General features: G+C 49.9%; 1 pseudogene; it reads right to left on the reverse strand.

Annotated features, from left to right (window-relative positions):
- The window catches only part of LOC127026016 (ribosomal protein S6 kinase alpha-3-like), a 233,403-nt pseudogene extending 215,666 nt beyond the window's left edge, over positions 1–17,737 (reverse strand).
- Between the last annotated feature and the right edge of the window lie 5,953 nt (positions 17,738–23,690).

Here is a 23,690-nt window from a genome sequence, read left to right on the forward strand (position 1 = left end):
TTAATAGGAGAGAAAGAATGAAAAAATAATAAATAATAATAATGACAAAATAATACTAAAGAATCAGACTATACAAACAAGTGAGGCACAATGCAATTGCTCAGCACTCACCGACCGATCCCAGTTAGTTCCTGAGTCGCAATCTGCCCCTCCCAGCCAACTCCCCCACTTATATACTGGGCATGTCATATTGGTATGGAATAGCCCTTGGCCAGTTTGGTCAGCTGCCCTGGCTTTGTCCCCTCCCAACTCCTTGTGCCTCTCCAGCCTTCTGCTGGCTGGGCATGAGAAGCTGAAAAATCCTTGCTTAGGTCTAAACACTACTTAGCAACAACTAAAAACAGCAGTGTGTTATCAACATTATTTTCCTACTAAATCCAAAACACTGCACTATACCAGCTACTAGGAAGAAAATTTAACTCTATCCGAGCCAAAACCAGGACAGGTACAATGCTTATGGGTCTCTCCTGGGTGGGGCGAGGGGAATGAGGTCCTGGTGCATAAGGTTAAAGCGTCTCCTCTAGGTTTGTGGTTGAGATAGCAGCCATAGCCAAGGGAGAAAGACCCGGCTCTCTTGGCGCTTTTAGCCTTGCCTGAGCCCTCGATCAGCATAACCACTGGCTGTCCTATGGTGTCCACACACCGGCCTCTTTCCCTGCAGGCTGTAGACATCCACCTTGCTTCCTCCACCTTGCTCTCATCTGAGCATCTCACTACCCTTACTGAATCTCTCCGTCCTCCCTGGACGTTCCTTCAAACACAAAGCCATGGACTATTCCAGATTTCCTCAGGGTGGCCGATTAGACACAGCACTGCCCTTGGAGTGACATTTCGTTCTCTCATATCCAGTCTCAACCTCCCAAGCTGCACTTAGTGGCATTCTTTCTTTCTCATGCTCTTTTCCACTACGAGGAAAGCTCCATCACCTCTTAAGCCATCCTTCAATCACTCTCAGACTACTCCTATACTGCCTCCATGCCACCGGGCCAAAGAAGCCCAGGTCCCTCAGTCCCTCTACACAGGTCATGTGCTTGAGGCTCCAACTCCCACCTTGGCAGGCTTCCCCTGGACACTGTCCAGTTTCTCCCCCACTCCTCCCAAATGGGGAGCCGCACACTGGGACACACCCACGTGTGTGCTGTGCTGCTTTTGGCTGGGATAGAGTTCATTTTCTTCATAGTAGCTAGTACGGGGCTATGGTTTGGATTTGTGCTGGAACAGTGTTGATAACACAGGGATGTTTTAGTTACTGCTGAGCAGTGCTTACACAGAGTCAAGACCTCTTCTGCTTCTCACCCCCCATCAGTGAGTAGGCTGGGGGTGCACAAGAAGTTGGGAGAGGCAAAAGAGGAACTAGTGAATGAATCCCTTATTTTTCTTTACTTGTGCATGGCTTTTGCTTTACCTGTTAAACTGTCTTTATCTCAACCCATGAGTTTTCTCACTTCTACCCTTCCGATTCTCTCCCCCCCATCTGGGGGAGTGAGCGAGCCATCAGCCATCACTTCCATCACAAGCACATGAACAATCCAAGTGCTTCCTTCTACACTATCACTTACTCATCCACCTATGACCACACAAGCACCTGCACAAGCCACGGGCCTCCTCCTGCCCTAGCACATCTCCACGGAAATACCACAACACAAGCACCTCCACAAGCCACCTCTCCTTTCAGTCCCACTCACATCCTCACAAACACTCACCTCAAAACCACCTTTGCAAGCCAGGGGCCTGCTTCTGCCCAACCACCTCAGCACTCAGCACTGACATCGCAGGCACCTGCACAAGCCAGGGCCCTGCTCCTGCCCTATCACCTACTCAGCCACCAGTGACATCACAAGCACTTGTACAGCAGGTCTGTCTTCACTGCCAACACCCTGTGGTTTTCACCTCCATCTCCAGCGCTGTCTCCCATCTCCCCATGCTCTCCCCTCACCCAGGCACCTTTCTTACCCACCCCACCACCTCCCAGTGCTCCTGTCTGTGTTGCTGGCAGATGTCACCTTGAAAGCACTGTCCTAGCCAGCTCACCTGCCTCTCTTTTGCTTTTCCCTCTGCTCTTATTGTGACTGTGCCAGCTGTCTGATGCACTTTTGGACCTCATGGGCCCTCTTGTCCTGCCTCCCTTCTCCTGTGAAATCCTGTTCCTGCAAGAGAATTGACATCCAGTCAGTGCCTCCTCTGTGGCATCTTCCTGAGCTGCACAGCTGGTGGGAACTGTCACCATCAGCCCCAGCAGTGCCTGAAGTCTTCTCCTGGCACAGGAACAGCTCTGGTGTGCTTGGTGTGTACCATGCTCCCTGAAGGAGAACAGCAACACTCAAAGTTGATCCTGGGCAATGTCACGCTGGGAAGAGTTTTGAAGGCAGGTTGGCAGCAGACCCTGAGGCCGTGCCGGCGGTGGCCACATCTGGCTCCTTCCAGCAGGATTTGGGAAAGCCCGTTCCCAGCTGTGAGCACCAGGCCAAGGGCATGGGGCAGAAACAGCCCCCTCCCCCAAGGGCCCCAGCCCCCAACTGCCCTCTGTCCCCAAACTACTAAAACTTCCAAACAGGCTCTGCCTCTAACTGAATGATCTTCACTTTTCAGAAAAGAACCGGATACTTTCATCTAGCATTGGTTGAAAACAAAACCACTCTGCCCTGCAAAAAAAAATCAGTACATTAAGTTTCCTTTTAGTTCATCAAATTAAGACACAAGGCTGTCAGTTGTGCTTTCTGGTTATTGTGCCTGTTACATTGCTGTGTTCACATATAAAAAGAGGAAAAAAATCTAGAAACCTCTCCTAACTAGGTCAGAGGCATAGTCACTCTCACAAACATTGCTCCACACTGAGTCAACAAGCTCAGCCAAGAAATGCTGAGCAAATGGCCCAGCTGCAGCTTTCTCCCAGGGGTCCTCCTCTTTCTGCAGCGTTTGCGTCTGCTGCTGTTAGCAAGGTGCCTGCCAAGACAACGCTGCATGTAAAGATTCAGCCTCTTGCTGGTTCGTCTTTGACCTGGCTTTAGAAGAGTGACCACAATGGGCAACTCATCAATCCACACCAAATCAAGGACATCAGTATTTGCATTAGCCGGTCCTCCTGTCTCTCTGTAGGAAAAAAACCCAAACCATGTTCCTATGAAGAAGGGTTTGAAAGCACGCTCATATTCAACCTAGAGAGTAGCAAAACTCCCACAGACTACAGGGAAACTCTTTCCTTGGCGTACCAGTTTCTTTTTACTGTAAGGCACGGTCTTATGATGGGCCAAACTAATCCTCTCCTGCTGCCTTAGCATGCTAGTCTAAACACGTTGCTTTATTGGGCTTGCAGAGAAAGATGACGGTTAGCCTTGGGACAAGCTGAAGGTTGTCCAGGATTTTCCGCACTTTTCAGCATTCATGTTTGATATCCTGTTGGTATAAGTAAAGACTGAAGAAAGAAATGGATAAGGTTGATGAACATTGAATCATTATTAGTATAAAGGTGGATAATTATTACTACAGTGGTGACAATTTTTTAATGTAAATAAAATTGTATTATAAATAAATAACATTATCATGAAGCAGCCTTGCCTTCTCTGTTGACTACTAATTGCGTATTGCTCTTATCATTCCCTGGAAATCACAAATCCATGTGCACCACTACTTAGCTTACAGGTAGGAGGATGCTTTTTTCTATTTCAGGGCCTGCAAGTATCCATTTAGGACGTCACCGTGATGAAAACGGCCGAGCGAACTGCTTGACTTGCAACCCCACCAGGTACAGAAGGAAAATGCTGTCAGGTTTGTCCTCTGCTCAGACATCTAGCCGCACAAGGTGACCAGAGCATGACTGCTTCCATGAAAGATACCTGTTTTGCTGTTCACCTGGACTCCACTGCTGCTCTCAGACCCCTTCCCAACTCTCCCGCTGCATTCTACTTCTATAGGGCACAGAATTCCTAATGTTGTCATTTGGAGTTGAAAAAGGCACAACCAATGCCCAAAGAGAAGCACCTTTGCTCATTTTGCAGTTAACGTCACAGCAGAATGCGGAGCAGTTCCTGTGTGTCTACCCTGGTTTTGCATCAGAAAGGGATTTCACACGGGATGCCTTGCAACAGGGTTTGTGAGCCTGCCTTCGCCTCACACCTCTCCTGCTTCTGCTTGCTGGCCAGGGCTCCTCCTGGCTCTGCCAGGCTGGAGAGCAAAGCGGGGGTCTTTCAGGAGGCGCATCTGTCTGACATGCCACATTCACCTCTATTCCATGGTCACCAGGCTCTTGCGACCAGCTCTGGAAAGCAAAAGCATGAGGAATGACACGTGTTGGGGTTGGCGGAGCTTTAAAAGTCATGACTACACCTGATGATTCAGCAGGGTAAACTAGATCCAAAGAATGTGCGGGAACATGACTTCTGTGAAGTAAAGAAGGAAAAAATATACCCCAACAGAAGATGGACATCGGCTGTCTCCTGTCAGCCCTCTGATGCCATGTGCTCTGCAACCTCTGCTGCCCGCTTGGGAAGGATTCCTAAAATGCTATGTCACGCAGAAGATGTCAGACCACTGGGTCTCACCATGAAGAAGAACAAACACTTCCTCTTCGTTTGAGGAACAAACGATTCAATCAACAAACGATTGAGTCAGTGGTGACAAGGCAAATGCAAGAGAAGGACACTGGCAGCCTCTCTGCTAACCATCGATGTTGAAAAAACACGTCTCTTCCTTCATCACCTCATCCTCCTCAGAGGAAAAGGCAGAACAGGGAACACACAATCTAGTGGGTCAGGACAACCATGTTCTCTTTCTACCCCTGCCAGAAGTGTCCCTGAGGAAACAGCGCATCTGAAACACCTCTACTTGATTTGAATGGTACCCATCTCCTACAGCAGAGCTAAAACCTTCCTCAGAAACATCACAGAATCATAAAATAACAGCTATTGAGCACACAAGATGGTCCGCACTTGTCAGTGGGAAGGCACGAGACCAAAACTTCCACACCAGACGAGGTCAAGCTATGTCAGTGGAGAAAAGCCTCTGTGCAGCTGGGCAGCAGCATGGGAATGTTCACAAACCTCAGGCCGTGTCTGATGAGCATCTGGAAGGAGTCAAGAAGCCCTGGCTTGTCTCCCAGGATGTGTGCTGAAACCTGAGTGAAGGTCATTGGCCCTCTGGAAAAAGGTCATCCTCTTTAGGGTGACACGTTTATTAGTGTTAAAAGTGACAAATTAGACTAAAAGACTGTACTGGAATGGAGTCAGGGGATCCAGTTGTACTGGGACAGGGCTCCGTCTGTACTGGGAAGGGGCCAGGGGGTCCAGTTTGTACTGGGACATGGGCCAGTCTCTACTGGGACACAACCAGGAGATCCACTTTTTACTGGGACTGGGCCAAGACTATACATGGAATGGAGCCAGGGAATCCAGTTTGTACTGGGACGGGGCTCACTCTGTACTGGGAAGTGGCCAGGGGGTCCAAAAAGTACTGGGATGGGGCTCAGTCTATACTTGGAGGTGGCCAGGGGATTCACTTTGCACAGGGACAGGGCCCAGTCTGTACGGGCAGGGGTCCAAAACAGCCCTGCAAGCACAGAGCCCCGGTGTTGGTGGTGCTGTGAAGGCGCTGCCAAGGGAAGGTGAGGGCCACCAACAGCTTTCAGTCCTGGCCACTTGTGTGTGGCAGCCCGAGGTGGAGGGTGTCCATATTGGACCTGGGCTCTGGCGAGGCTGAGGGGGTAGGTGAAGGTGAGGATGAGGTGGCAGAGCAAGCACAGAGCCCCTTCCCCCTGCGCTGCCTCCCTACCACAGAGAAACGCTCCCGCACGCTGCCGGTTAAGACTCAGAAAGGCTTTCCCTGTGCTCACTCATTACGACACAGAAAGGCTTCCCCTCTCCTACCTCGGTACGTCGCAGGAACCCTTACCCCGTGCTGCCTCAGCAGGACACAGAAAGGCTTTCCCTGAGCTGGCTCGGTACGACAGAGAAAGGCTTCCCCCACGCTATCTCAGGGAGACACAGAAAGGCTTCCCTCGCGATGATTCAGCTGTCTTGGAGAGGTCCAGAGGAGCTACCAGGCATGGCCCTACCTCTAACATTGACAAAGCGCCCAGGCGGAGACTGGGGCTGCTACCCAGGATTTCAGCTGTCTCCACAAGATACCAACACACTCCTGGAGATGAATGGAAAATTCCTGGAGAGCTAACACGAATGGACTTGCCTACAACATGGACAAGACTCCTCGACTAGCTACCTTGGAGGAGTCTGCGGCTGATCCTTTGGAATTCACCTGTCTCCAGAGAAAGCCCAAATGCTCCCGCAGATGCCTCGGAGGAGTCCCAGACAGATACAGGGCACGGACCTGACTCCAACACACACAAAACACCTTGGTAGCTACCTTGCAAAAGTCTGGGATGGCTACCTGCGCAATTCAGCTGTCTCCAGGGGAGGCCAAAACACTCTGGACGTTCCTCGGAGGAGTCCTGAGGAGCTACCGGGCATAGACCTGCCTCCAACACAAAGAAAACTCTTCAGCTAACGGAAGAGGAAAATTGTGCTGCTGCTACCTGGGACTTTAGCTGCCTGTCAGGAAACTCAAAACACTCTGGCAGATGTCTGGGAAAAGTCCTGACGCAAAAACAGGAATGCACCTGCCCCCAACATACACAATGCTCTTTGCGTAGCTACCTTAGAAGATTCTGGGGCTGCTACCTGGGAAGTCGCTCATCTCCAAAGGAAACCAAAAGACTCCTGGATATTCCTGGGAGGAGTTCCAGAGAGCTACCGGGCATGGACCTGCCTCCAACATGCACCAATCTCTTGGGGGATCTACCCTGGTGGAGTCTGGGGCTGCTGCCCAGGCCTTCAGCTCCCTCCACAGCAGGACAAAACACGTTGGCAGATGCCTGAGAAGAGTCCTGGGGAGCTACAGGGCATGGACCTGCTTCCCATTTCTATCAGCAATCAGTCATGATTGGAGCAAGGGCAAAGCCTGTATATTTCAAATGCATTTGAGTTACATGACTCTTTAACATACGCCATGACACCATTTCACTAGACTGAAGGCTGACAGCGAGTGTACCAGGACACTCCTTTCTGACACCTCACTCCTGGGCAGAAATCCTAGACGGCTTCTTTAAGGACAGAAACCCAAAGAGCTAAAGAAGTTCTTTAAATTCAGCACAGCAAAGAAAAAGCAAGCAAGCACAAAAACGGCAGGGAAACCCCTGAGGCACTAATGAGGAACAAAGGGTCTCCCTTTGGGAGTCCACTACCCCTCACAAATGGACAAGTGGCTTAAAAGAGATTCCTGCAAAGAAATGGCAGATCGAAGATAACCTTGATAACGCAGCACAAGTGACCGCTGTGGAAACGGCAGCGCTGACCCTTCTCCTGCTCCTCCTACGAGCTCTTTGCCAGCAACATGAAGATGCAAAACCAAGCATGAACAAATTCAGATCTGAGAAGAGCCTGGCCCCAAAAATTAAAAATGATCAGGAAGTCTGTTTGAAATACGGCTTCACGTCCACTATCGTGGATGAGGAACCTCGCCTTAAGCACATGTCGTGCCTTGAGATAGGAGCTAAGGACAGTATGAAGTTACCCCCACGAGCAGACGTTCAAAACCAAAGCACCCAGAACACCCAGACAATCCTGCACCATGTTTTCAGCGATGTTTCAAGTCACGTGATACTCAGTCCAGACTTTACAAAACATCATTAACTTAACGATAGCAGCCTCCTTGCAGGTTGCTTACTCAAAGCAAAAACCAAAAAGCCACGTACCCTCGGGGAAACCCTTGTCCTTCCGGGTGGCTGCTGTCTTCCCACGGCTCTTCCTCAAAGCAGGACAAATGACCGTGAACTTGGCAGTCCACACAAATTACGAAGCACACTTACTCCTCCGACAGTCATTACCTATGGGCCAGAAGTCCTCCACACCCCAGAACTGCCCATTACTCCTCCAGCAGTCATCCGCTATGGACCGCAAGTCCTCCAGACCTACCTACCTACCTACCTATCCACCTACCCACCTACCGACTTACTGGAAATGAGTTGGACCACAGCAGAAGTGACACTGGCCCAGCCGGTCACACACACCAGACCACAAATGGTAGTTCCAAGACACAAAACACAACATAAACCACCAGAACTGTTAAAAAAAGCCAACCAAAGCCACAGCATACACAAATCAAAGGCCCCTCTCCAAACCCTAAACAGGCAAACAAGCTAAAAAAGGACTCTCCAAAAAAGAAATCCACCCAGAACACAAGAGAAGCCAAAAATAACATAACCCAGGAACCCAGGCCCAACAAACCCAGATCCTCTCCAGAACAATAGCACGCTTTAATCCTGACTCACTTATACTCTGGCATCCCAGAACCTACCACTCTGTAACCCTTGCACACTGTCACCCTAGCATCCCAGAACCCTAGCACACTGTAGCCCGAAGATATCCAAAAAATGAACCCAAACTCCCTGGAGATCTCCGGCTGGGCCTTCAGGTGGCCCGGCTCTCAGAAGTCCCAACTTTGAAATGGGAATGGGACAGCATCCCTCTTCACATCACCTGTCACCCCCGGAAAAGTGCCTGCCTTAAACACTCCGGGGAGAAAGGCTGGGGCACTTGGAGACTTTCAACTGGCCCGCCATCACACGGGGCTTCAGCTCATCATTTCTGTGTCAGAGCCACCAAGCACATCAGCCCGTCCTCCCTGAGACACCCCTTGGGGCAGCCGTGCCCAGAGCCAGGCGGCTGCATATGGCCTTTGCTCGATGGGGAGGTGCTTCCTGGGAGCAGGATCTCTCCTGGGGGCATGGGGAAACTCTCGTCAGGCCTGGATGCCTGAGGAACAGCTCTGCGCTGCTCCATCTCTCACCAAAAACCAGGGGCAGAGGAAGGCTGCTTTGCTGGCCCCCAAGACAATCAGCTCACCTGGGATGCTCTGTGGCCAGTGCGTGCCTTTGCTGTCAGACGGGTCTCAGCCTCAGTACTGCTCTGCAAACATCTGTCACCTCCCTGCAGGATGCTCTCCAGTGCACAGCATGTTTCCACTGGCTCTCCCTGGGGACAAGCTCGAAAAGGAGCAATTTGCTTTTCTTTCCCCCACTCCCAGAGACTCGTGAGAGAGACCTGCCATGCCCAAATCACCTGTGTGACAGGGACACCACGTACGAGCTGCAGACATGGGTCAGGATGGCCATGGGGAACAGGCAAGACATTCTGCAGTGCCCCCGGCACTGGCAGAAAGCAGAGCTGGAGACAACGGGGGAAGCCCAGGGCAGCTGGCAGCCGGCGGTGGGGCCCAGCAGGGTGCAGTGCCTGCAGAAATGTCCGGCTCCTTGAGCCTCAGCCCTAGGCTGCAGCACGGGGCCGGCCAGCTGGGATTCGCTAGGAAAAACCAGGCAGGGCTGACCCTGAGCCCCCACACATGGCCCCGGCCGCGGGATATGGTCACCCTGTCCCTTTGCCCATCGCTGCACGGGATCCAGAAAGCAGCGCCACAGCCCTCACGTGGTCCTGAGCCATCTCTTCACAGCTGCTGGACATGGAGCCGTCCTGGGACTCAACAGGCCTAAAAACAAGGAGAAATTGCCCAGAATTAAACTGTTCTCAGTTTTGGCAGGCAGCATGTTTTTCTGAGATGCCTGGAGGTGCCGTTCCTGGGGAGTGCTCAAGGAAACAGGGCAGCTGCCTGTACCTGCGGGCAGGCAGTGGATTGTGTGCAGTGGGAGTGAGCAGTGGTTTGTGCGGCTGTTGAATGGAGTCGAGCTTTAAATGTGTCCAACCTGCTACTCCTGGTTCCTTTTTCCTTGCAGGTTGCATTTGGAGCTTCAGATGGGGCCGGGGAGTGTTAAGCAAAACCAACAAGCAAAACCAACAAGCAAACAAACAAACAAACAGCTGGGAAGGTTTCTTCCCCCTAGCTGGGCTTTTTTTCCCTCAGTCCTGAACACTCTGCGTTGCAATGATCATCACCAATATTAGGGCGCAGGACTGGGCACAGGGCAGGGCTTTTGCACGCAGCACATTCCTGAGGCTCTTGGTAAATGCACCTCCTGGGGAGTGCTCAAGAAATGGGGGCAGTCGCCATAGTTGCTGGTTTTGGTCTTTCTCCCTCTCTCTCTCTGTTTGGCTTCGTGGGCCTATTTCTTAATTCCTCCCTCTCTGTCTTTAGCCCATCACCATTTTTGGCTTCTTCTTTCTCTGCCCACCTCCCTGTCTCTATTTTCTAATCCCCCTCTCTCTTCTATAGCCCAGGGCTATTTTTTCTTTCTCACCTTTCTCTCTCCGCTCCCTGTCCTTCTCTTTTTTCCTATCGCTGTGTCCTGCTTCCTGATCGTCTTCTTTCTCCCTGTCCTGCAGCCTGTCCTGTAGCCCTGCTCAGCTGGCTGCGCCTTCTCTCTTTCTCTCTGGGCCTCTCGCCTGCTCCCGCCCTTTCCGCTCTTCTCCGGCTCCGAGCCTGGAAGCCATCGCTGTTCTGTCCTTGCGCTGCTCCCTCTCCTGACCCGCATCCCTCTCTTTGTTTCTCACTCTCTGGATTGTTTCCCGTCCTTCTCTTGCTTCTCTGTCCTGCGCTCTGTCCCCTGCCTCTCCCTTTCTCTCTCTCAGCCTTTTCCCTCTGTGCCTCTGTCCTGCTCCCTGTCCTCTTCTCTGTCCCTCTGCTCTCCTCCTGCCATGGGGCCTGTGGAGGAGTGGGGTCCAGCGGGGGACGGTGTCCCTGCAGGGTCAGACAGGAAGAAGGAGCGCCAGTGGCATGCCAGGTGCTGTAGTCCTGGGGTATGGGCTGATGGGCGGCCATGTTGGTTCCCAGGGCATGCTGGGAGCTGTAGTTTCCAGCACTCGGCTTCCTAGTGGCCATGTTGTTCTCAGGTAAAGTGGAAGCACAGTCTCTGCTCAGCCACAGCAATTTTGCCCAGGTTCTCTTTAGTCAGAGCATACTTCTCTTTATAAGAAGTCTTTAACTTTGATTACTGCAAACACTCCAGTCCAAGGCACTCAGCAGGTGGCTATGGCACCCTGAGATAAGTGGTCTAAAATAAACCAGGTAAAATATGAGGGAATAAATACGGTTTGAGTTCAAATAAACCATTAAGTGTGACTATGGGTTTACATTTAAAAAATATTCATACACGTATTTCTGGGCTACATTAGTAATGGTTCGAGTGCATTGTTCATCCCACTGCTGTAGGTGGTCTCCAAAGAATACTGTTAATAGATGCCTCCTGCATTTGTTAACCCAGCACTCAGCAGGAGAAAAAAGTCTTGTAGCTCCACAAAATAGAACTGTTAAAGGGAGAAGAGAGAGGGGGGAGGCTCAGGGAGCAAGATTACCCTGCAGAGAGAGCTACAGCCCTTCTCAGAGGCTGACCTAACTAATTTAATGTGAGTCTCTCCTCAATTATTTTTTTCCCATCTCTCTATTGGTCCAAATCAAAACTAGCAATTAGCAGCTGCTGATAAGTGCTGTGCATGCTCAGGATGGGACAGTCATTACCCAAGCAAAGCTTATGATTCAAATAAATAGTCTAACGTATTTCCTTAATTGTGGTGAGAGAAGCCAGCTGGATTGTCTGTTCCTGAGGAGTGGTCTCCTGCGATTACTCCAGCACGACTGCTAGCCCGCTAGCGACGGGGAATTGCAAGAAGCAGAACTGAATTTGCTGGAGCTGCTCATGCTGTTCTGGTGGGCAGTAAACCTTTAGACATCTCATTTTCAAATATAGCCACAAGAAAAATGGGAGACCGTGTTCCTCTTACCCTCCTTTTCTCCATATAGGCTTCCTGTCTTCATCCTGCCTTGAACAGAGCCTGTCCTTCTCAGCTTCTTTGCCTTTTGACTGCGGGTCCACAGAAGCAATAGACCTGTCCTAACATCAGGGAGGAATTCATCCTTCAGACCTGGCAACTACCCAAGGATTTTGGGTCATAAATCCTGCAGCAATCTTGCAGCTTATTTAGTTGGTTCACCTGAAAGATAGTTATTCAATTGGCATTTGAAGAAAGCAATTAGTCTTTTTTTATTCCCTCTTTCTATGTTACAGAAACCCGATCATAACAAAGCTTGTGAGTTAGCTCTTGCAAAAAAAACAAGATGTATTTACGCTGTTAAAATTACTTCTGCACAGCAGAAACCTCTATACAGCCCTGACCATGTCCTTTTCATTTTTTGTCTTTTACTAAGCTGCTCGTGGAGAGTACTAGGCATGCTTGATGGGATTACGGCACTTAGTTAGCCAAACACTTTCAGAGCGCACAAAGGGCTTAAGTCGTTCAACATGGTGAAAAAGTTAAAAAGAAATCTACAGTAAAACACTAAAGAAGAAAGTGGCTTTTGGTTGATAGAAAGATGGAAAAGAAACTCTGCGTGAGTGGAAGTGGATATGTATGGAAAGCAAACAATAGTCCAGATGACAAGAAGAATTGAAGCCAGTGAAATGTCAAGGCAATAGGGTTCAGAGGAACGGAGGGGAAAGAATTCATGAGAGGTTGTCGCAGGAAGACTAGACAGCAATTTATTTCAAAAGTCAATCTTCTTTAATGATATCAAATAGAACGGTCCAAGTGAACAGGAATGTTATTTGTATTGAGATACAACAGCCAGATTGGACAGGATATCAGGTCGTAAACACTGCGATAAACACAACTTAGTTACAGGTTCAGGGTGTCAGCTGGAACTATCACTACACAAACTATAACAAATGTAAGCTTAAAATGATGATCAAAATGCCACTCACTCACGGTAGGCGAGGCACTCAACCGGGGAGTTTCTTGATGGCATCCGATGAAGGGGAGTCTCTGATGCAGACCGCTGCTCGAGAGAGGGCTCAAAGGCTCTTCCGGCGGCTCCATTTATACCCGAAGTCGGATGGGGCTCGTGGTCATTATGGTCAGCGGTCTGGAACTTTCACTGTCAGTGACTCCAGTCATCACATGGCTGCCCTCACCCCCAAACCGCGGCTTCTAGTTTTAAGTCTTTCTTTCAGCAGTTGAGAAGTTTTGCTCTTTATCGGGTGGGTGCACCTGCCACACTCCACCCGTGACCACAGTCACGATCTGACTGGTTTCTTTGGAGTGGTGGTACAGTCACCTCTTGCCTCCAAAGTTAAAAGGGAGCGCAGTTTTGGTGAGAATTGATGCTCATCATGAATCATCATTTCTTTGGCTATTTTACAATTCTAACGGAACATCTGCTATTTGGAGTAGTTCTAAAGGAGCATACGTAACAACGGATACGAACCACGTTATCATATGTTTAACACAACTTAATACAATACAAATGGCAATTATTATGATTATAACCACTATCAAGGATTGTAAAAGACTGGTTAACCATCCGACAGGGAAAACCCGAACGCACTGGAAATCTTTCCCAACCAGTTGATGTTTAATGCGGCAGCAATTGCCTCTGAGTCCTTTGCTGCTTTCTTCATTTTGTCAATTTGAGTTCGGAGGGGTATGGATACATTTGGGATATAAACGCAGCAGTCATCTACTCATCAGTTTAGCACTCCATGCTAAAGGTGTTCCTGTAGCAGCATCAGGTCTAATCCCGCTCGGTGCTGGGCGGTCATTTTGCTGGTGTGTTGTAATTGTTCATTCAAGAGTTCTAAGCTGTCAGATGTAGAATTGGCTCAAATAGACACTTGCATCAATAGGTCATAAATGGCTTGTGGGTTTTTGAGGGAGGCAGTCCCCATTCCGAACATGGCCTCCAGCCACTATCCCAGTCGCGTTTTTCCTCTTTGCCACGTTCCCTTCTTTAGCGGTTGTATCTCCCGGGGGCTGCGATCCCACCACTTAGGGGCTATAGGCCCTTCTGGTAAATGGACAAAGGGAAGGCACGGCTACTGTGCAGGCCATCCCGGGAACAGTTGGGCGTAGCTGGGAATACAGACAGCCATTGGGGTACGCCCACTCTAGACTGGGAGGGGCGGGCACATCAGATGTTTGGCATATGCCTTGTGTGGGGGCATGAGGAGGACAGTCCCTATAAGCATTACATTTTAGGGCAGTGGGCCACACATAGCTGGTATTACTACACAGACAGCCCTGTACCAAAGCTTCCTGAATGGGGCGGGGCATGTATCATCACAATAATGGCCTTTTATCTATGTTTTTACAGTGCATTTCTGTTTGGCAGTCCCAAAGTGTTGTGTTTTTTTTTTTTACTGGTGGTGCCCCATTCCTTTGCGCAATCCAGTCAGGTCCCCATGTGCAATTGAGGGGATGTTTTTCCCAGGCTCCCTTGAACCCTGGTTCTTGACAAGCGTTGGGGCAATTGCAAGAGGTAATTACACCATATTGAATTGGCATTTATTGCGCCAGGTGACCAGCTATAGATGGTATGAGTGTGACCTCCATCCTTTCCATCCGTTCCCCAGGCCCGGCTGGAATTATTGCACTGTTGCCATGGGAGTTCAAGGGTTAGTGATATATTAGTGGTTTGCACAAAGATTGGTAGGGGCTCCTCTACTGACTTAGGGCTGGGCAGACAGGCTGTTATTGAAGTTAAGTTCACCATACATGCAAATCCCACTATCAGTTGAGCCACCACCTTGCTGTCCAGGTTCTTGTTGTCCATGCCCGCTGTTGTTACTGCCATCAGTGGGAGTGTCCGAATAGTTTGCTTTTCCATAGTCCTGCAAGAGGACACAAATTGCACCTCGGGCCTTGGGACCGGGTCTCAGAAATTAGGAATTATCCATCGAGTACTTATGCGATGGCCTTTCCCTTCCTATCTAAGGCCTCCCAGGCATGTAAGCGTCTGGGTTTCGCCAGGATCGTGGGTACAGTGCCAACAGAGGGCAGTTTTACCATGACGGGTTGGCCTGTATGTTCTCAATGGGAACTGGCCCTTTTGCTTGTCCGGTTTGGGAGCGTCGCCCGTTAATGGTCCCGTAGGACAAAAATGAGGTAGGTACCATCGTTTGCCTGCCAGCATATCGAATCCCAATATGTTTCCCTTATAAGGGCTCAGAGCCACCTCCACAAGTTTCGGTCTCTATCGGGGCGGGTGCACCTGCCACACAGGTTAACTAAACACTCTTCCACCCCTCCATCCAAAACAGAGGGCAAGTCTCTGAGACCGAGATAGAGATAGGGCAGGTACGTGCAGAGGCAAGAGAGGAAAAAAGCTTACTTAAGAACATAACTTTTGGTTCTTAAAACAGTTAGCAGCATACAGTGAAGAGAAAGTGCAATCAGAGAGCAGAACACCTTAGCCAAGCAGCACCTCCTGACCCTGCCCACCTTCCCCTTTAAGCAGGGTGTATGCTGCAGCCAGAGAAACCGTTGCAAAACTGCGGCTTCTGGCAACTTATTCCTGAAATGCACTAGTTTTCTTTTGGAGAACTGGAATACTGGGATGGATTCCCCAGTGCTCAAAACTCAGTAGTGTCCATTTCAACCATGGGCTTAAAAGTATACATCATAGGCTGTAATTTGAAGAACTCAGTCCATAAAAACCATGATTAAACAACAAACAATAGATAAGCCAAAAAGGGGGGCAAAAAGGAAGAAACCATACACACAGGGAGTCCAATGGCTAACCAATTCCTATCAAAATGTCCATCGCAAGTGAGTGGTGTATCGTGAGAGATCCACTGTTTACATTTCCAATACTATAAACAGTATCCTGATTTTTCATAACATGACATGCAGCATCCAAACCACAGAAATGTAGAAAAGGCACAGGCAAGGAGAAACACATCTTCATAGCATTACATTCAATAGCTGTTTAACGGTGAGCCTTCTTTTAGAGCTGTCCAACAATGCTGACTAATCCAGGTGACCTGTTTAATCAGACTTAATTGTCAAAAGGATTAACAATATCTAAGTAAAACAAGGCATGTATACATTAAAGAAAACAGCACGGAACTGTACTGCTTGTGAACTGTTTACAAAAACATACAAGTGTTGGATGGCACAAAGTATATAGTGCTAATAGAAACTGTTTAAGCTAAGCGCTTAACATAAACTGTCCATCTCTACCTGTAACAAAGAATATTTTAGGGGATTAAAAAACCCATTCCTTATGAAAAATAATGCTCTGAGCAAGAGGAGAATGGCCGACTGGCTCCCAAAACTGGTGACTGATTACGAGTCAAAGCAGAGTAAGCTGCTGCTCTTGCACCCTTCACTACATGGGGAGCATCCTGCCTGTTTAGCTGGTATTGAGGCAACTGGTCACAGTGAACTATCCAGGGGTGACTGAGGACTTGGGCTGCAGTCAGTCTTTGATGTGGGTTAACATGAAGCATTTTTGAAAGAAGGTCCTTAGCTGTATCTGAAACGGTATTCCAATAACCACCGCTGAGAGACAACTTCCCGCTACCTATTCGGGCCAAAATCTCCTCTGGGGTATCATCAGGACCAGTTACAAAAGGAGGGTAGCCAGCAAGCATGGTATAAAGTAGAACACCAAGGCTCCATATGTCCCATGCAGCATCGTAACCTTGCCTCTGTAAAACCTCTGGTGCAGCAAAACTTGCTGTGTAACATGGACTCCTCAGAAGCCATTTTCTACTCGTAGTTGTTTTGCAAGGCCAAATTCACAAAGTCGAATGGATTCTGGATTACCAGATTCATCAACATAAAGAATATTGCTAGGCTTCAGCTCTCCATGAACAACCCCTTGCGCATGGAGGTACTCAACCGTTCTTGTTATTGTGAACAGAACGGCACTAGCTTCTCGTTCCGAGAAAAAAATTTGTCTATGAATTTTATCCAGCAGTTGCCCTCCTTTCGTAAGTTCTGTTACTATGTATGCGTATTTTCCATCATCATGCACATCTTTTAGGGTAATAATATTTGGATGGTGGCCATAGCGCAGTAGGATTTCAATCTCCTTTCTTGGATCTCTTTTACTCTTGTCTATAATCTTTACAGCATATTCCATGTTTAAAGCTTTATGAATACATCTCTTATAGACAGAGTAAGACCCAACTCTGATATCTTCCTTCACTTCGTATCTATCAGTAAACTGAATGCTGTTCCTGTGCAACTGCTGGACAACGGAATGCACTCCAACTGTCTGCACTGCCTGGCTTTCGTCATTTGATGCAATAGCTACAGAACTAAATCCCCGAACAAGTTGATGCGCGTTAGCACTAGGTGGGAGACCAGGCAAATCTTCTGGAGTTTTTGCTGTAAACTCAGGGTCAAAATAAAACGTATCTTCAGGTCTGCCAGTTGCAGGTTTAAAAGGGGGATCAATTTCTCTCCTGTACAATCTATTCCAATCTATTTTGGAAAAGAATGCATGCCTCTTAATTTCTTCAACTCCATCTAGGCCTGCTCCTAATCTGTTTGCTGGGTTTCTTTTGAAGAGCATTCGCAGAAGACTCTCTGCTTCCGGGCTCAAGAACTGGGGCATTCCAAGTTTGGCCTCGAGAATCAGTGTCATGGTTTCTTTTCTGTCTTTCCCTTGGAAAGGCAGAGTACCAGTGAGCATTTCAAACATTACAACACCAAAAGACCACCAGTCTGCGCTCCGTGTAAGGCCTCCGCTCTTAATGACTTCTGGCGCCATATATTCCACTGTTGCACAGAAAGAGAAGGCTTTTTTTCACGGATCAATTGACACCTCACTTAAGCCAAAATCTGCTAATTGATATGTCCTTCCTCATCAAGAAGGATGTTTTCTGGTTTTAGGTCCCGGTATATTATTCCCCACTATGTACATGGTCTAAAGCAAGTGCTAATTCTGCCAGGTAAAATTTAACATCGTCTTCTGTGAACATCACCCTACGTTCTCCACATGCTCCAATTGCCTCTATTAAATTTCTTAGGGCTGTTTGGCAATGGGCTCTGTCTCGGCCATATTATAGTTCCCGTTCGGATTTAGTGTCGGCCACGGATTTCTCCCTCCTCCCACCTGTCGTGCTAATTCCGCATCCTTAGTTAATACCTTCTCTCTTTCATCTGGGCAGAATGATTCTCGGAATAAGATTTGGGTGTCCCCCCGGTTAGGATTGTGTCCCGTGCAGAGATTTGACAATAACTGTGCCCGTGTTTCTGCATCCTCCCTTAATCTTGGCATTGTACAGCCCCATAAGGCTAAATCATTTGGGTTCCACGATGGATTAGTATAAACCGTCGATGTGGGGCATGCATAGTCACCCCTGGCCGTAAAGCGGCCAGATTAGTCAAAACATTTGAAACCATGGGGCAAAGTCCCACCTTGCTACAGGAAGGTCTGCGGGGAGGTCGGTACAGGGACTGTAAGGTGGGGCAGGAGTCGGGGAGGGCCTTGTCTGGTCGTCGTTCGGGGCTGTAGCCTTACCTACGGCCAAAGTTACCTTACAGGTTAGTTTTTCCCTCAGCCCCTTTTGCCTCCCTGGATGTTGTCTCTCCCGCACCCATTCATCCCACACATACCAATAATCCATGTGTCCCGGGAACCGGTACTGAAGTTGGTCTCGCACAAAGGTCAGTCGATGTTGGTCAAAACTCCCTTGTGGTGGCCACTGATCTTCAATATCTCCATGGCGGGTGATGAATGGCCACCATTGTTGACATAGAACTACTGCGTCCTCCTTCAGTAGTGAATTTGCACCACAGATTTTTTCCCAGTTTTGTAATATCTCTGCTAAGGCGTCTCCCTCTCTACTCCAGTTACGTTACTCATGATTTAATCCGGGTGGACTCAACCCCCCCCTTTAAAATCTCTCAAAACCCCTCTAATCTGGGCAGGACTCGAACACCCCTTTTAATCAGACGTCTTCTGTTGATCAGACTGCGTACAAACTTGTGTGCGATTTATGCTGATCAGGCTAGCACCTCGGGCGGGACTTGAACCCCCCCCAAATTCTGTCCTTTTCCCTGTATTGAATTTAGATTTAGGGGATTTAACACTCACCACTCGAGCGATTCGGTGCCTCCCGTGTCCAAAATCCTCGGGTGAACTCACCCTGTGCTGCCAGTCAGAGGTTTGGATCCAAGAGGTTCCGAGAGTGACCTAGGGTCCCATCTGGGGTGCCAAACTGTTAAGGGGAAGCCGCTGCCGAGCATTCACACACCAATCAAGGAGTCGCACACACACCACCCGAGACTTTAACTGCTAGGACCGGCGTCCCTTCGCAGCGGGCGACTCCAGTGAGCCGACGGGTGCCCCTTTCGACTCCTCACACACACACACTCACCTCGGGCACTTCTTCTTCCCTCAGGCTCCAGCCAAGGTTCCCAAAGCAGACTCTCTAATCAAGGCCTTCAAAATAAAAGCCTAATTTAGTCTATCTACGGTGCCCAAATTCAGACAGCTCAAGCTGGCTGTCTCTGGAGAGGGAACCAGAACACCACAATCCCTGGGCATTATGCCCTTACAATCTAAATTCCCACCCCTCACACCATAGTCTGGCCCAATGGTAAGATCGAGTCTGGGGTCATCTTCTCTCTCATTGGGTGCTTTTCTTGTCTCTCGGCTGGTTCTTCCTCCTGTGTTTTAGGCTACTTGTTACTATGTCTCCTTTTCCTGGGCAAACTGGCTCTGGGCTTTCCAAATCTCTTACTCCTGCCATCAGATTATAGGTGAACGTTAAGCAACAGCATTCAGCAAGTTATGAGTCCTGCTTTATCATGAAGGACTACTTTTAAGCAGCTAAACAAAGTCCTTAAAGCCCTACAAAACATATTAACAGCCTCTCTAATTTCTATACGTTCCTGTGCTATTACAGCCTAACAGCCTTATGCCATTATTGCCACATGCTGTTTAGGTCTCGTTCGGGTGTGGTCTGCATGGTCCTGTAGCTCTGCTTTGCCACCTTCCACAACACTGGATCACTGATTGCTGATAGAAATGGGAAGCTCTGGCAAGACTGAGAGAATGAGGGGAGCGTTATGTTGCTAAGCAAGCCCCGAGCCTCAGCGCTGGTGGGGCTGTGAAAGGGCTGCCAAGGGAAGGTGAGGGCCAGCAAGAGTTTTCAGTCCTGGCACCTCCCTGTGGGAGCACGGCAGGAGCCCCACAAGGAACCGCACAAAGCTGGCAGGGAATGGCACGGGGCCATGGCTGGAGCAGAGACTGTGCCTTCCACTTTACCTGAGAACAACATGGCCACTAGGAAGCCGAGTGCTGGAAACTACAGCTCCCAGCATGCCCTGGGAACCAACATGGCCGCCCGCCAGCCCAGTACCCCAGGACTACAGCACCTGGCATGCCACTGGGCGCTCCTTCCTCCTGTCTGACCCTGCGGGGACACCGTCCCCCTGGCTGGACCCCACTCCTCCACAGGCCCCATGGCCGCCTCCCGGGGCAGCCCCAGTCCCAGTCCAGAGCCTTGGTGGAGCAGGGAGGAGGAGGAGGAGAGAGGGACAGAGGGGCAGAGAGGGGTGGGGTGGGCGGAGAGTGGCAGGAGAAGGACGGGAGCAGGACAGAGGGACGGCAGGAAGAAAGCAGGAGCTGGTCAGGGAGTGGAGAAAGGAAACCCCTGGTGAGGAGCGGGCCCAGGGCCAGGGAGAAGGGGATGGAGGGGAAGGGGGCAGGGGGCAGCCAGGAATATGGTGATGAGCAGCAGGACAGAGGAGAGAGAGGCAGAGGAGGGCAGGAGGAAGGAGAGACAGAGGGAGCGACACGGGCAGGGTGAGGGAGTGGGATGGAGGACAGATAGACGGAAAAGGCAGCAGGAGAGCGGAGTGGCAGAGAAATGGGACAGGGAGCAGGACAGAGGCACAGAGGGGAAAGGCTAAGAGAGAAAAAGGGAGAGGCAGGGGACAGAGCGCAGGACAGAGAGCAAGAGAAGGGCGGGAAACAATCCGGAGGCTGAGAAACACAGAGAGGGATGCGGGTCAGGAGAGGGAGGCGGCGAAGGAGAGAACAGCGATGGCCTCCAGGCTGGAGGCAGAGGAAGAGTGAAAAGGGCCGGGGAGCAGGCGAGAGGCCCAGAGAGAAAGAGAGAAGGCTCAGCCAGCCGACGGGTGTCCCTATCACACAGCTGATTTGGGCATGGCAGGTCTCTCTCACGAGTCTCTGGGAGTGGGGGAAAGAAAAGCAAATTGCTCCTTTTCGAGCTTTGTCCCCAGGGAGAGCCAGTGGAGACATGCTGTGCACTGGAGAGCATCCTGCAGGGAGGTGACAGATGTTTGCGGAGCAGTACTGAGGCTGAGAGCTGTCTGACAGCAAAGGCACGCACTGGCCACAGAGCATCCCAGGTGAGCTGATTGTCTTGGGGGCCAGCAAAGCAGCCTTCCTCTGCCCCTGGTTTTTGGTGAGAGATGGAGCAGCGCAGAGCTGTTTCTCAGGCATCCAGGCCTGAGGAGAGTTTCCCCGTGCCCCCAGGAGAGATCCTGCTCCCAGGAAGCACCTCCCCATCAAGCAAAGGCCATATCCAGCCGCCTGGCTCTGGGTACGGCTGCCCCAAGGGGTGTCTCAGGGAGGACGGGCTGATGTGCTTGGTGGCTCTGACACAGAAATGATGAGCTGAAGCCCCGTGGTGATGGCGGGCCAGTTGAAAGTCTCCAAGTGCCCCAGCCTTTCTCCCCGGGAGTGTTTAAGGCAGGCACTTTTTCCGGGGGTGACAGGTGATGTGAAGAGGGATGCTGTCCCATTCCCATTTCAAAGTTGTGACTTCTGAGAGCCGGGGCCACCTGAAGGCCCAGCCGGAGATCTCCAGGGAGTTTGGGTTCATTTTTTGGATATCTTCGGGCTACAGTGTGCTAGGGTTCTGGGATGCTAGGGTGACAGTGTGCAAGGGTTACAGAGTGGTAGGGTTCTGGGATGCCTGAGTTTAAGGGAGTCAGGATTAAAGCGTGCTATTGTTCTGGAGAGGATCTGGGTTTGTTGGGCCTGGGTTCCTGGGGTTATGTTATTTTTGGCTTCTCTTGTGTTTTGGGTGGATTGCTTTTTTGGAGAGTCCTTTTTTAGCTTGTTTCCGGTTTAGGGTTTGGATAGGGGCCTTTGATTTGTGTATGCTGTGGCTTCGGGTTGGCTTTTTTTTACAGTTCTGGTGGTTTATGTTGTGTTTTCTGTCTTGTAACTACCATTTGTGGTCTGGTGTGTGTGACCGGCTTGGCCAGTGTCACTTCTGCTGTGGTCCAACTCATTTCCAGTAAGTCGGTAGGTGGGTAGGTAGGTACGTCTGGAGGACTTGCGGTCCATAGTGGATGACTGCTGGAGGAGTAATGGGCACTTCTGGGGTGTGGGAGGACTTCTGGCCCATAGGTAATGACTGTCGGAGGACTAAGTGTGCTTCGTAATTTGTGTGGACTGCCAAATTCACGGTCATTTGTTCTGCTTTGAGGAAGAGCCGTGGGAAGACAGCAGCCACCCGGAAGGACAAGGGTTTCCCCGAGGGTACGTGGCTTTTTGGTTTTTGCTTTTGAGTAAGCAACCTGCAAGGAGGCTGCTATCGTTAAGTTTAATGATGTTTTGTAAAGTCGTGGACTGAGTATCATGTGACTTGAAACATCGCTGAAAACATGGTGCAGGATTGTCTGCGTGTTCTGGGTGCTTTGGTTTTGAACATCTGCTCGTGGGGGTAACTTCATACTGTCCTTAGCTCCTATCTCAAGGCACGACATGTGCTTAAGGCGAGGTTCCTCATCCACGATAGTGGATGTGAAGCCGTATTTCAAACAGACTTCCTGATCATTTTTAATTTTTGGGGCCAGGCTCTTCTCAGATCTGATTCGTTCATGCTTGGTTTTGCATCTTCATGTGGCTGGCGAAGAGCTCGTAGGAGGAGCAGGAGAAGGGTCAGCGCTGCTGTTTCCACGTCGGTCACTTGTGCTGGCGTTATCAAGGTTATCTTCGATGTGCCGTTTCTTTGCAGGAATCTCTTTTTAAGCCACTTGTCCATTTTGTGAGGGGTAGTGGACTCCCAAAGGGAGACCCTTTGTTCCTCATGAGTGCCTCAGGGGTTTCCCTGCCATTTTTGTTTGCTTGCTTGCTTTTTCTTTGCTGTGCTGAATTTAAAGAACTTCTTTTAGCTCTTTGGGTTTCTGTCCTTAAAGGAAGCGTCTAGGATTTCTACCCAGGAGGGAGGTGTGCAGAAAGGAGTGTCCTGGTACACTGCTGTCAGCCTTCAGTCTAGTGAAATGGTGTCATGGCGTATGTTGAAGAGTCATGTAACTCAAATGCATTTGAAATATACAGGCTTTGCCCTTGCTCCAATCATGACTGATTGCTGATAGAAATGGGAAGCAGGTCCATGCCCTGTAGCTCCCCAGGACTCTTCTCAGGCATTTGCCAACGTGTTTTGTCCTGCTGTGGAGGGAGCTGAAGGCCTGGGCAGCAGCCCCAGACTCCACCAGGGTGGATCCCCCAAGAGATTGGTGCATGTTGGAGGCAGGTCCATGCCCGGTAGCTCTCTGGAACTCCTCCCAGGAATATCCAGGAGTCTTTTGGTTTCCTTTGGAGATGAGCGACTTCCCAGGTAGCAGCCCCAGAATCTTCTAAGGTAGCTACGCAAAGAACATTGTGTATGTTGGGGGCAGGTGCATTCCTGTTTTTGCGTCAGGACTTTTCCCATACATCTGCCAGACTGTTTTGAGTTTCCTGACAGGCAGTTGAAGTCCCAGGTAGCAGCAGCACAATTTTCCTCTTCCGTTAGCTGAAGAGTTTTCTTTGTGTTGGAGGCAGGTCTATGCCCGGTAGCTCCTCAGGACTCCTCCGAGGAACGTCCAGAGTGTTTTGGCCTCCCTGGAGACAGCTGAATTGCGCAGGTAGCCATCCCAGACTTTTGCAAGGTAGCTACCAAGGTGTTTTGTGTGTGTTGGAGTCAGGTCCGTGCCCTGTAT

Source organism: Gymnogyps californianus, chromosome 26 (genome assembly GCF_018139145.2).
Source record: "Gymnogyps californianus isolate 813 chromosome 26, ASM1813914v2, whole genome shotgun sequence".
Lineage (NCBI taxonomy): Eukaryota > Metazoa > Chordata > Aves > Accipitriformes > Cathartidae > Gymnogyps > Gymnogyps californianus.